Here is a 12,405-nt window from a genome sequence, read left to right on the forward strand (position 1 = left end):
GAAGGATCTCTGGAACTACCCGGCTAGCCAAGTAAGAAGCTCTAGGTGCAGTGGGAGACTCTGCCTCAAAACAGGATGGAGAGTTGTTGTAGGGAGGCCCTTGTTTGTTTCCTGGCTGCCCAGCAGCTCAAACCTAAAATAACACAGAAACCGTGTTATTTAAAACACTACTTGGCTCTAGCTTCTTATTGGCTAGTTCTTACATATTAATTTAACCCATCTCTATTAATCTGTGTATTGCCACGTGACAGTGGTTTACCAGCAAAGTTTCGGCATGTCTGTGTCTGGCAGTGGCTCCATGACTTCTCTCACTCCACATCCTTTCTCCCAGCATTAAGTTTAGTTTTCCCTACTTAGCTCTACTCTACCCTATCAGGCCAAGCCAGTTTCTTTATTAACCAACGGTATTTACAGCTTAGTGATAGAGGAAGGGACTTGACTGATAAATGTCTGGTCTCCACACATGTGCATATCCCCTACATGAGTGCACATATATGATCACACACACCTATTATGTTCGATGTCAGGGTTCAAATGTAGTTAGGACAAGATTATTGCTTGAAAGAATTAAAACTCTGGGAGTCGGGGAGATGCTCAATGGATAAGTTCCCATTTATTCAGAATTCTAGCACCCACATAAAAACAGAAGATATTGGCACTGCTCTGTAACCCCAACACTGTGGGAGGCTGATACCTAGCCAAATTGAGTTCCAGGTTGAGTGAGACCCTTGTGAAACACTAATGGAACGTGACAGAGGAAGAGACTCATTTTGACCTCTGGCCTCCACACATAGGTACAAGGCCACTCATATCCACACACATGCACGTGGACATGCATACAACCACACAACACACATACACTTTCAAATTTAAACAATAAAAACTTTCAAAGACCCTGGCTACTAGATCTGCAAAGAGACAGAGTTCAAACTTGTGCAATAGTATCAGAATGACGACTAGCATTGTGTTTTTCTAGATTAGGTCAATTGAGACAGGGAGACCATCCTAAATATCGGTTCTGGACTGACTGCAAATGCCAGTAACCAGCAACCTCAAGCACTTGCCACCAGGACCCGCTCACCGGGATAGACTGTACCCTCAAGCTAGGAGCTAAAGTAAACCCTCTGTCCCTTAAGGAGCTTCACTACAGAAGCAGTAACTTATATAATTGGTGATCCTCAGACTGACAACAAAGTTATTATTTTTAATATATTGCTGTTCAGATAATTAAAAATGTTTTAAATGTTTATGCGTACAGTGTTCTTAAGAATTATACTTAGGGCTGTTATGTTGGGAAGCAAGTATATATTTTTTCTTTTTTCTTTTTTAAATTCTTATTTATTTATTGTTTGAGGACTGGGTCTAATGTATTGCAGGCTGTCCTTGAACTCACTATGTAGGTGAGGTTGACCTTGAACTTCTGACCCTCCTGTCACCACCTCTCACAATCATATATTTCTTTTAATTCTAGTAGTATTTTATAATTTTACTTTACAAATTTTTGAAACACTTAATTTTAATGCTTACAAGGTGTTTTAATACTATATGCATAGTGAAATGGTTACCACAACCAAGAAGCTTGTTAGTAATTTCTCTTACCCCACCATTTTTATGCTATAAATACTGAATATCTACATACCAGCAAATTTTAAGAAAAGTGGCATTATCATGCACCATAGATATAATATGGTACTTTACTTTACCTGAACATATTAATCTTATAACAAAAATTTCATAACCACTGAAATGAATCCCCCCATTTTCCTGAGAGAACCTCTGTTCTCTTTTTTTTTTATGAATTGGACGTTTTTGGGTTCCTGTAGTATTTGCCCTTGTGTACCTGAGTTATTCTACTTGGCATAATGTCTATGTTCACTCACACCTTTGCTAGTGGCAGAGCTTCCCTCTTCTGTGAGGCTGAATAATATTCCACTGTGTCTACACACTCCACAATTTCTTTGTCCTTTTGGGAGCTGAAGCTGTGTTCTTATCTTTTCTCTTCTGTATACTGCCGCTGTAAACATGGGTGTTATCTCTTTGAGATACTGATTTCAGTGCCTTAGAAAGGATACCCAGAAGTAGAATTGTTGGATCATACAGTGAGTTCTATTTTTATTTTTTTAAAGAACTTTGTTGCTGTTTCCCGCAATGCCTGTAAAGTCCTTAGTAACTGTGTGCAGTCCCTGGATTCTACATCCTCAGCAAGGATAGATACGCAAGCATTCCCAGCAATCTTTAAAGGGAGCACTGAGCTTTGAAGAGAGCACCTCAGAACTGTCTGATGCTCAAAGGCTTGGGAAGACGTGGTTGTCAAACACATGTGATGCTCATTGTCACTTTAGCAAAATATTCACAGCATTTGCAGCCAGTGTTGAAGTTTAGGGCTTCAAAGAGAAAATTAGAATTTCCAAAACTTATATCTAATATCTTGAGCTCATTGCTTTCTCAACAGTGGCGTCATCTTTCCTGATGACATCGTTAGAAACATTAACAAATGCAATGTAAAAATACTATATTAAGAAGGTGTGAACAGGCCTGGAGCGATGACTCAGAAGTTAAGAGCATTTGATGCTCTTGTGAAGGACCAGAGTTTGGTGCCCAGTACCCATGTTTGGTAGCTCACAATTCTCTGTAATTATAGGTCCACGGGATCCAATGCCCCCTTCTGGTCTCCTTGGGTTCTTGTACGATTGTAGCAGGTACGTGTGCACGTGCACGTGTTCACGCACACACACTTTTTAAAAAGTTGTTATTATTTGGAATGTCCTCATATCCTAATGAACCAGCACAGCCCAAGAGCCCAAATATTGCAAAGTCCTACACAGAGGAAAGATCTACACCAGCACAAGGTCTAGGAACGATGTTAGTAAGACAGTATGAAAAGCGGACAGCTCCGGATCCCACATGGCAACTGTTAGGAAACTATCACTTCTTAAGTGTTGATGTTAGTGTCTGTGCGCATTTCCCCGGGACAGAAACATCTTGCCTCACAATTCTGGAGGCAGGAGTCTGAAACGGAAGTGTGAGTGGGACCATGCTTCTTTGAATCTCTAGGGGGACGATCCCCCCTGTTCCTGCCAGCTCATGATAGCCCTGGGTTGTCCTTGGTTTCTGACATCAAACTCCCTAACTCTGCCCCAACTTTCCCTAGCGTTCTCCCCAGGTCTTTCATATATCTTCCCATGCATTTATACCCAGATGCCTTGCTTCTATGATATTAATCCTATAGGATGTGGGCCACCTCATCACCTCGTCTGAACTGGCTAAATCTGTAATAACTGTGTTGTCAAAGAAGACGTGTTTGGAAATACCAGGAGGTAGGACTTCAACATAACTTTTGTGTGGACATGTATGAGCCATCACCATTAGAAAGGCAGATCTACTATATCTGGAAAAGCAATACTTTTTTTTTAATGGCCAACCACGTCTCTGTGTCTGACCAGATTTTATTCATAGACTGAAATCAAAATACCATTTCCTAACAGACTGAGTTTAAGAGCCCATATGAGAATGCAGCTGTCTTCTGTGAAGGTCGGCAAAGAGATTTTTGACAAATCTAAAACACCGTGGTTGTGCTCATTGGCTTATATTAGAAAGAAAAAAAACGATTTTCCATAAATATGTTAATAACATTAATATGTGACAGCCAGTAGGCTTATCATTTTTATTAACTACAATTTTAATTTTTGATATGGAAAATATTGACCGATACTGATAAAACTTGACCAAGCTTCGTAGTGAGGAGAGGCCTTCAATAGCTTTTAAGCCTTTTGCTTTAGGGATAGTAACATGGCTATTAAATAACATTGCTGAAACTCAAGTGTGTCTGAGCTGTATTGTATTAGTGATTTTTCCTCATGCCATAGGACAGAACATCTGACAGAAACAACTTAATGGGAGAAAGATTTGCCGTGGCTGCTGGCTGGTGCTTTCGGATGGTCCAGCCCATGGTAGCAGGAAGGGCCAGCAAGCAGGAAGAAGGGAGTGTCAACACCGCTGGGTTTTCCGTTTTCCCTTTTAGGTCTATCCAGACCTCTCATCCATGGGATGATCCCACGAGCCCTCAGGGTGCGTCTTTCCCTATGCCGTTAATTTCCTCTAGATATGTCCTCCTCCCAGACACACCTGGAAATGCGCCCTAAACTCTGAAGTGAGCCTAAATCCAGTTCAGTTGGAATGAAGACCAGCAACTGTCAACTCCAGGGACTGTCTAGTTTATGGCTTTGTAATAGCTGTATTTTCTGGAGAATCCCAGCCTGTAAACGGACAGTTTAGAATGCAGGCAAGGACTCCAGGGGACCCACCCATACTCGGATGCTGCTGACCATTGTCTGTGTCTCTTCCTGTTCTCTAGCTCTCTGGTCTTCACGTTCTGGCTGCTCCGGGCTGTCTCTTCAGTTCCGTGTCCCCATTTGCTTCCGGCATCGGGAGAGGACTCTGGAGGGAAATGTCTAGACACTACGGGGCTCCTTTGCACCCCCTTCACAGGGATTACTGTCTGTGCGCTCTCTGCCAGGTTCCTGGAAACATGTTTCATGGTTTCCTCAGGTTTCTAGTTACATAAGCTGGAAAGTCTGGCAAGTGTTTTTTGTCAACTTGGCCCAATCTAGTTTCACTGGAGGAGAAGAACCTCAATTGAGAAAATGACCCACCAACTGGTTTGGTGGGCATTTTTTAATTAATGATTGATATAGGCAGGTTCAGCTCACTGTGAAAATGTGAAAAGTGTCCCCCCCCCCCCCCCCCCGCGACCTGGGCTGGTGCTTCTTGATGGTTTAGAAAAGCAGGGTAAGCAAGTCCTATTTCCATCCTTTGAGACTTTATTTAATTGTGCTCGGATTATACTTTTAATATAAAAGTATATTATACTAAACACCCTTATCAACATCAAAATCAATTTTCTTCATTTGTGTTGTACTGAAAATATTCCTCAAATGGGCTTCAGATGAACTTTTCAGAACTCGCTCTGTGTGGTAAACAAAGTCCCCCTGACCCCCAGGAAAGTACCTCGTGATGCAGTAAAAATGTTAGACAGTGGGTGGCTTCTTACCTTCAGTCTCCCTGAAGGAGACTCGGAGGTGAAGATTTTAGTAGAAGCGGCTTATTTTGGAACATGATTGCTGGAGAGATGGGGTGGGGGTGAGTGAGAAAATGTGACAGAGAAGAAAACGGAGCCCAAATGTCACCCGGCTGCTACTGTGGCCAGCTGCAGGATCATGGGAAAACATGCTCGTCAGTTATTCCACTACACAGTGTGGGTTCTCAGCTACTGGTGTCTGTTAGCCACAGGCTGGTGGCTGCTTCTGGGGAGTGTGAGTCCCTATATCTCACCTGAGAGGTGCAGGAGAATGTGAAACCAGGGAATGGGGGTCAGCAGCTGGAGGTATGTGAAGAAACAGTGATGTGTACGGAGGCTCAGACAGGACAAAAACTTCTGCTACGGATAGGAATTCAGTTGAGGGGGGTCTCATACCTTCATTAAGTAGCATGCAACGGTGTTGACAAGAAAGCTAAATGGACTCAATAGGTTATGTGTACATGTATATGCACATGTATACACATTCATGCACACATATAATGTGTATATTATATAATAATAATAAAAGAGACCATGAATCTGGAAAGAAACATGGTAGAAGTTATAGAGATTCAGGGTTCAAGTATGAAGTTCCACCCCCAAATTTTAAAAAAATATGATTAATTTTTCATCTCTCTATAAACACATGAAAGTTCATCAATAATTAAAATGTAAAACATGCCATAGGCATAAAAGCAAAATGCAGATAAGTAAAAGAAAAGGAAAAAGAAGAAAAGGAGGAGGAGGAGGAAGGCAGTGTATCGTGCACTGCCCTTTGAACACTTGAGTTGGAATACCTGAGTGTGTCAAGCCCTTGGATGTCACATACCTTTAAAAGTTTAAAGCATTATTTACTTTTAATGACAAAAACATTCTTTCCCTCTACATCAGCGTTTATCTCGGAGTTTAGTGAACGTTCTTCTTCATTCTTGGGTCACACATCAGAGATATAACTGTGTTGTCTCCCCTTTCATCCTGTTGACGTCTTCAACAGTAAAGCCAGCGTGATCATTCACTGTCACAACATTCCATTCATCTCAGAAACCTTCCAGTGACGTCCAGCAGAACTTCCTGCAATGGTGGAAACATTCCTTCCATTCCTTCTGTGCCTCTTTGTGTAGCATGGAGCCACTAGGCAGCCATCAGCTGCACATTAGTTTGGACCCTGAGAACATATGGTTAGGGGCTGACTTACCGGATGGCACATTCGCAGTGACCTCCCGGAGCACTGTGTAAAAGCAGCCTTTGCGATGTCTATCACCACCTCTGCCCGTTAGACTTTTACCAGTTGGCCACAGTTGGCCCCTCAGGAAGAAGGACCTTTACTTGAGAAAATTTCTCCACCTGATTGGCTCGTAGGCAAGTCTGTGGTGCATTTTCTTGAATAGCATGATGTGGGAACCTCAGTGGTCCAGGCCCTCCCACCCTGGTCCGCTAAGAAGCAAAATGAACAAGACATGGCAGACAAGCCAGTGAGTAGCATTCCACCCTGGCCTGCTTTATTTCCTGTCTATCTATGTGTTCCTGTCTTGATTTCCTGCCCTGGCTTCTCTGTGTGATGGACTCTAAACTATCAGCTGAGATAAATCCTTTCCCCCAAGCTGCTTTTGGTGATGGTCTTTACCATGGCCTCTTCCACAATTCTGGCCTCCACTTGCCCCTCACTCTCTCTCTATGGACAGCATCGCCTTCTCAGTCTTGCTGCTCCCACATGCTCCTTGTATTCTCTGCTTCCAGTGTTCTTTCCTTAAATATCTGCATGGCTCGGTTCCTCGCTTTAATTACGAAGTTTAGAACATTTACATTTTGTGTGCTTATTGATTGAAATCTATGCATCGCCACCTCCCATGTACTGTTTGTTTTTCATTTCTGCCATCTGCGCCTTGCTTCTTTTTTGGCCCCCTGTTCTTTCCTGCCTTTTTCTTCAGTTTGCTAACACTTTCTCCTTTGATGACCTTGTATCTCCCATGTCTCGTTGGCCTTTTTGTTTTGTATCCTCAGTGGTTGTTGAGGGTTTATAATCGTCACCTTAAATGGATCACATTCTAGCTTCAGATAGCATCCCAACACTGAACCCCCTGCAGCAGACAGTCACCTTCTCATTGACACGCTGCGTGTGTGTGTGTGTGTGTGTGTGTGTCTTCCTGGCCTTTGAATCACCATTGCCAGAGTTTTCTCCTGTTTACGTCAAGAATACTAAAATTTGCCACGATTATTTATGCTTTAGATAGTTATCTACTTTTCAGAGAAAATAAAAAATGTGATGTTTAATATTTCCGTTGTCCTTTTTTCCTTATGTAGATTCAAGTTTTTGTTCTCAATCTGGGGTCACTTCTCTTTCACTAGAAAAAGTCTTTTAAAAGCTCTTACTGTCTTTTTTTTTAAGGTTTACTTTATTTTTATTTTAACTGTAACAGTATTTTGCTTACATGTATGTACCTGCATCATGTGTGTTCCTGGTGCTCAGGAGGCCAGGAGAAAGCATCAGATCCACCACCCCCAGACCCCCACCCAAAATGGGAGTTACAGACAGGTGTGGGCTGCCACATGGGTTCGAGGAAGTGAGCCCAGGTCCTCTGGAAGAGCATTCAGTGCTCTTAACGACGGAGCCATCTCTCCAGCCCCGCCCTTCAGTGTTTTAATTAAATCAGCCTGCAGTTGACAACACCACTCGGCCTTCATTCGTCTGGTAAACTTTGCACTCTGTTTTTCCTCTTCAATTTTTTTGTGCAGAATTTTAGGCCGACATTTGCTCCCCCACTGCACCTTCCTTTTCTGTTTTTTGCTGTTAGTACTTTAAAGACATCTCTGCGTGGTTTTCTGGCTGGCAGAGTTTCTCCCAAGGATGTTGCTGCTGCCTTTGCCTTTGTCTCACTGTGTATATATCATTTTGCTCTGTGGCTTTTAATGTTTTCTCTTCATGGTTGACATTTTATTTTTTTATTTTTCAAAGGAGATTTATTTTATTTGTGTGTGTATGTGTATTTATGTGTATGTTTGTGTGTGTATGTGTGCATGTGTTTGTGTATTTGTGTGTGTTTGTATTTCTGTGTGTGTATTTGTGTGTGTATGTGTGTGTGTTTGTATTTATGTGTGTGTATTTGTGTGTGTATGTGTGCATGTGTTTGTGTGTTTGTGTGTGTTTGTATTTATGTGTGTGTACTTGTGTGTGTATGTGTGTTTGTGTATGTGTGTACTTGCACACACGAGAGAGTTAGTGACTGAAAAGGCCAGGTGTCAGATCCCTTGGAGCTGGAGTTACAGGTGATTGTGAACCACTTAAGTCCTCTAAATTGCTGAGCCATCTCTCCAGCATCGCCCACATACACACCAATGACTCTTACTTACCTGTTTGTGAAGACTGTTGGGTTAGGCTTTTGTATGCACTCTGCTTGAATTGTTGAGTTTCCTGGGTGTGTCATAAACTCATCTAACCTATAGGAGGCGCTCTTAGGCCTTCAGCAAAAATTTTAAGGTAGCCACAGATATACAAGTACACAAAACAAACACAGCATATTTAATATTTATTGGCAATAAATCATAATAAAATTTATTTTAAAATAATTATTTGGTATGAAATGTGATTTTACTATATGAAAATTCACATATTGAGACAAACGTACTTGTTTATTTTTCTATGAAAATTGATCTTAGCTGAATATGTGACATTGTGACATGATGTTGTCAACTACAAAAGTCATACTGGAGAACTATTTTTTTTAAGATCACACAAACATTTTTTTTAATGCTTTAAGTAAGTTTACAATTTTGTGTTAGGCCACATTCACAGTTACCCTTGCCTACAAAGTGGACACTGGTGACAGAGTATCATTTAGTCTGGAAGGTTTGTGTTTATTTGTTTGTTTGTTTGTTTTTGCCAGAAACTCACTGTGTAGACCAGGTTGGCCTTCCTTAAACTCACAGAAATCTGCCTACCCCTGCTTCTCCAGGACTTGGAGCAAAGCCATGTATCACTACTATGCCTCAGCCAGGAATGCTTGCTGCTTCCCATAGCCGTCTTGGACCTCTGAAGTCTCTACCAGATACTTTAGTGCTCGTTGAAGTCTTTTCATACTTGCTGGAGAAGATCCAGTTCCTTGTAGGAACATTTTGGAATTGCTTACAATAAGATATACGTTCATGTATTCATTTTTAATATGTATGTGTGTGTGTGAGCCTGCATGGGTGGAAGTGTACCATGCGTGTAAGCGACCTTGAAGTTCAGAAAGAAGCACAGATCTCCTGGATGGAACCCAAATCTTTTGCAAGACCAGTAAGTACTCTTGAACACTAAGCCATTTCTTCAGCCCCTGAAGAAGGTTCTCTTTCTCTTCTCTCTCCTGTCCTGGCCTAGTTTCATGGCATTTTACACAATCTATACAAGAACTGGTTCAGCATCCTCATGAAGGGTGCTGTGTAGAGATTTCTAAAACTTTCTTCATATGAATTCCTTCTCTTTGGGGCTCTGTCCTGAAATTCTAGCATTCTCAGCCTCCCTGAACTCTCACCAGTATGCTCTTAACAAGGCTACACACAGGATCTGTGTTTTTTTTTCTTTCTGGGATCCAGCCAGGAAGTTACCTCCAGGGGAATAGTAGGCCAATTGTTTTCTCTCAGTGGTCACCACTCTGAACTACCTGCTGTTTCCTATATTCCATCCAGTTTTCTTGTGGTGTGTGACGGTGCTTTCCAGTTCTATATTCTCCCAAGAGAAGTTTTCCACTGTCCTCTTTTTATACAGGTGACATCTTCTCCAAGAGGGTCACACAGCAATGTTCTTGAGCATTGAAACATGACCCTCTACTTTCGCCACTCTGTATTCCTCTTCCTTTATTTTCTCCACAAGCATTATTGCTTTGTAATAAACTATGATACGTGCTAATTTATCTTACTTATCACATGTCTTTTCCTTTACCCCCGTTGCCGGCCACATTTACTAGAAACTCTACAGGTAGATAGATATCTTGTCTGTGTTATTCATCAGTGCATCCCCAGGGCCTAGAACAATACTTGGAATATTAATCAATATTATGATCAATGATACTCTGTGATCTTAGAGTTTGAAATGAAATATTCCCCAAATGCACACATTTTGAACTTTTGTTCTCAGTTGTTGATGACGTTGTGGGAGGCTGTGGAACATTTAGGGGCTGTGGTCTAGTTGACTGATGTAGGTCACTCCGGGTGGGCCTTTGAAGGTGATGCCTAGGCTCTGCTTTCACTGTTCTCTCTGCTTCCTGGTCTGCCATGTAGTCAGGAGTCCCTGCTTCATACTCCTGCTGCCATGATCTCTACCATGCCCCACCACCACGGTGGGCTGAAAGCCTCGAAACTGCGAGCCAAAGTTAATCTTTCTTCCGTTAAGTGATTTCTGTCAAAGGGGGTCACAGTGAAACAGAAATAACTAAGGAACTTAAGGCTGGTTGATGTTCCTTAGATTGGCACCAGGAGGTCTGGATTAAAACACTGAGAAAGGACAACATAACAACAAACAAGCAAAGAAACAAATAAGCAAAATAAGAAATAGTTTCTGAACTCAAAAAGCTAAGGGCCCTGGAGATGGCTCAGCAGGTAAAGGCACCTGCCGCCCAGACTGACTATGTCAGGTCAGTCTCCAGGAACTATATGGTGGACTGAGATAACCAACTTCTGCAGGGTTTTTATTGCTGTGAAGAGACACCATGACCATGGCAACTCTTATAAGGTAAGACATTTAACTGGGGTGACTTACAGTTCAGAGGTTTAGTCCACTGTCATCATGGTGTGTCATGATAGCATGCAGGTAGATATGATGTTGGAGAAGGAGCTGAGAGTCCCACATCTTAATCTAAAGCAACAGGAAGTGAACTGGCACACTGGGCATGACTTGAGCATAGGAGATCTCAAAGGCCACCCCTGCAGTAACACACTTCCTTTAATAAGACCATACCTATTCCAACAAAGCTACACCTCCTAACAGTGCCACCCCCTGTAAGTTTTGGGGGGACAATTACAGCCAAACTACCATAGCCATATAAGCCATTGCTGGCTCTGAGTATTAAGATGTAGACTATTTTTATTGGGTGGGAAATGTCCTGATTACCACAGACTTACAATAAGAGACGAAATGTCACACCTGGCAAGAGGGAAAAAAAGTAAAAGGACAGCAGATATAACTAAAGAGAATGAGATTCAAGAATAAAATGATTTAAAGACAAATTAAATGTTATTTATTTATATCACCTATGTTGGGCTGGAGAGATGGCTCAGCCGTTAAGGCTAGGCTCACAACCAAAAATACAAAAATATATCACCTATGTTTGCAGTTTCTCTGCTGCTAAGAGCTTTTAAGAGCCGATGCTATTTATAATAAAAGCAATAAGGCAGCCATTCTGGTGTACATATGTTATAGTCTACATGTTTGTGTCACCCGCAGTTCACGAGGTGAAATTCTACGATGATGACATAGTATTAGGGTCTGGAAACTTTTGAGCTAACTAAGTAATGAATGTGGGACCCCCATTGTGAGATTAGTAACTAGGTAATGAGGGTGAAACCCCATCATGGGATTAGTAACTAGGTAATGAGGGTAGAACCCTATCCTGGGATTAATAACTAGACAATGAGGGTGGAGCCCCCATCATGGGATTAGTAACTAGGTAATGAGGGTGGAGCCCCATCATGGGATTAGTAACTAGGTAATGAGGGTGGAGCCCCCATCATGGGATTAGTAACTAGACAATGAGGGTAGAACCCCATCATGGGATTAATAACTAGACAATGAGGGTGGAGCCCCCATCATGGGATTAGTAACTAGGTAATGAGGGTAGAACCCTCATCATTGGATTAGTAACTAGGTAATGAGGGTGGAACCCCCATCATGGGATTAGTAACTAGGTAATGAGGGTGGAGCCCCCATCATGGGATTAGTAACTAGACAATGAGGGTAGAACCCCATCATGGGATTAGTAACTAGACAATGAGGGTAGAACCCCATCATGGGATTAGTAACTAGATAATGAGAGTGGAGCCCCCATCATTGGATTAGTAACTAGACAATGAGGGTGGAGCCCCCATCATGGGATTAGTAACTAGATAATGAGAGTGGGGCCCCCATCATTGGATTAGTAACTAGACAATGAGGGTGGGACCCCATCATGGGATTAGTAACTAGGTAATGAGGGTGGAGCCCCCATCATGGGATTAGTGCCCTTTCAATGGGCATACAACAGAATTTGCTTTGTTCCTGTGTTCTTCTCCATGTGAGGATTTGTCACGAACAAAGCCATCCGCAGAGTAGGAAATAGCCCCTCAGCAAACCATGATTTTGCCAGCTCCTTCATGGACTT

The sequence above is a fragment of the Microtus pennsylvanicus genome, chromosome 9 (genome assembly GCF_037038515.1).
Source record: "Microtus pennsylvanicus isolate mMicPen1 chromosome 9, mMicPen1.hap1, whole genome shotgun sequence".
NCBI classification, from domain to species: domain Eukaryota; kingdom Metazoa; phylum Chordata; class Mammalia; order Rodentia; family Cricetidae; genus Microtus; species Microtus pennsylvanicus.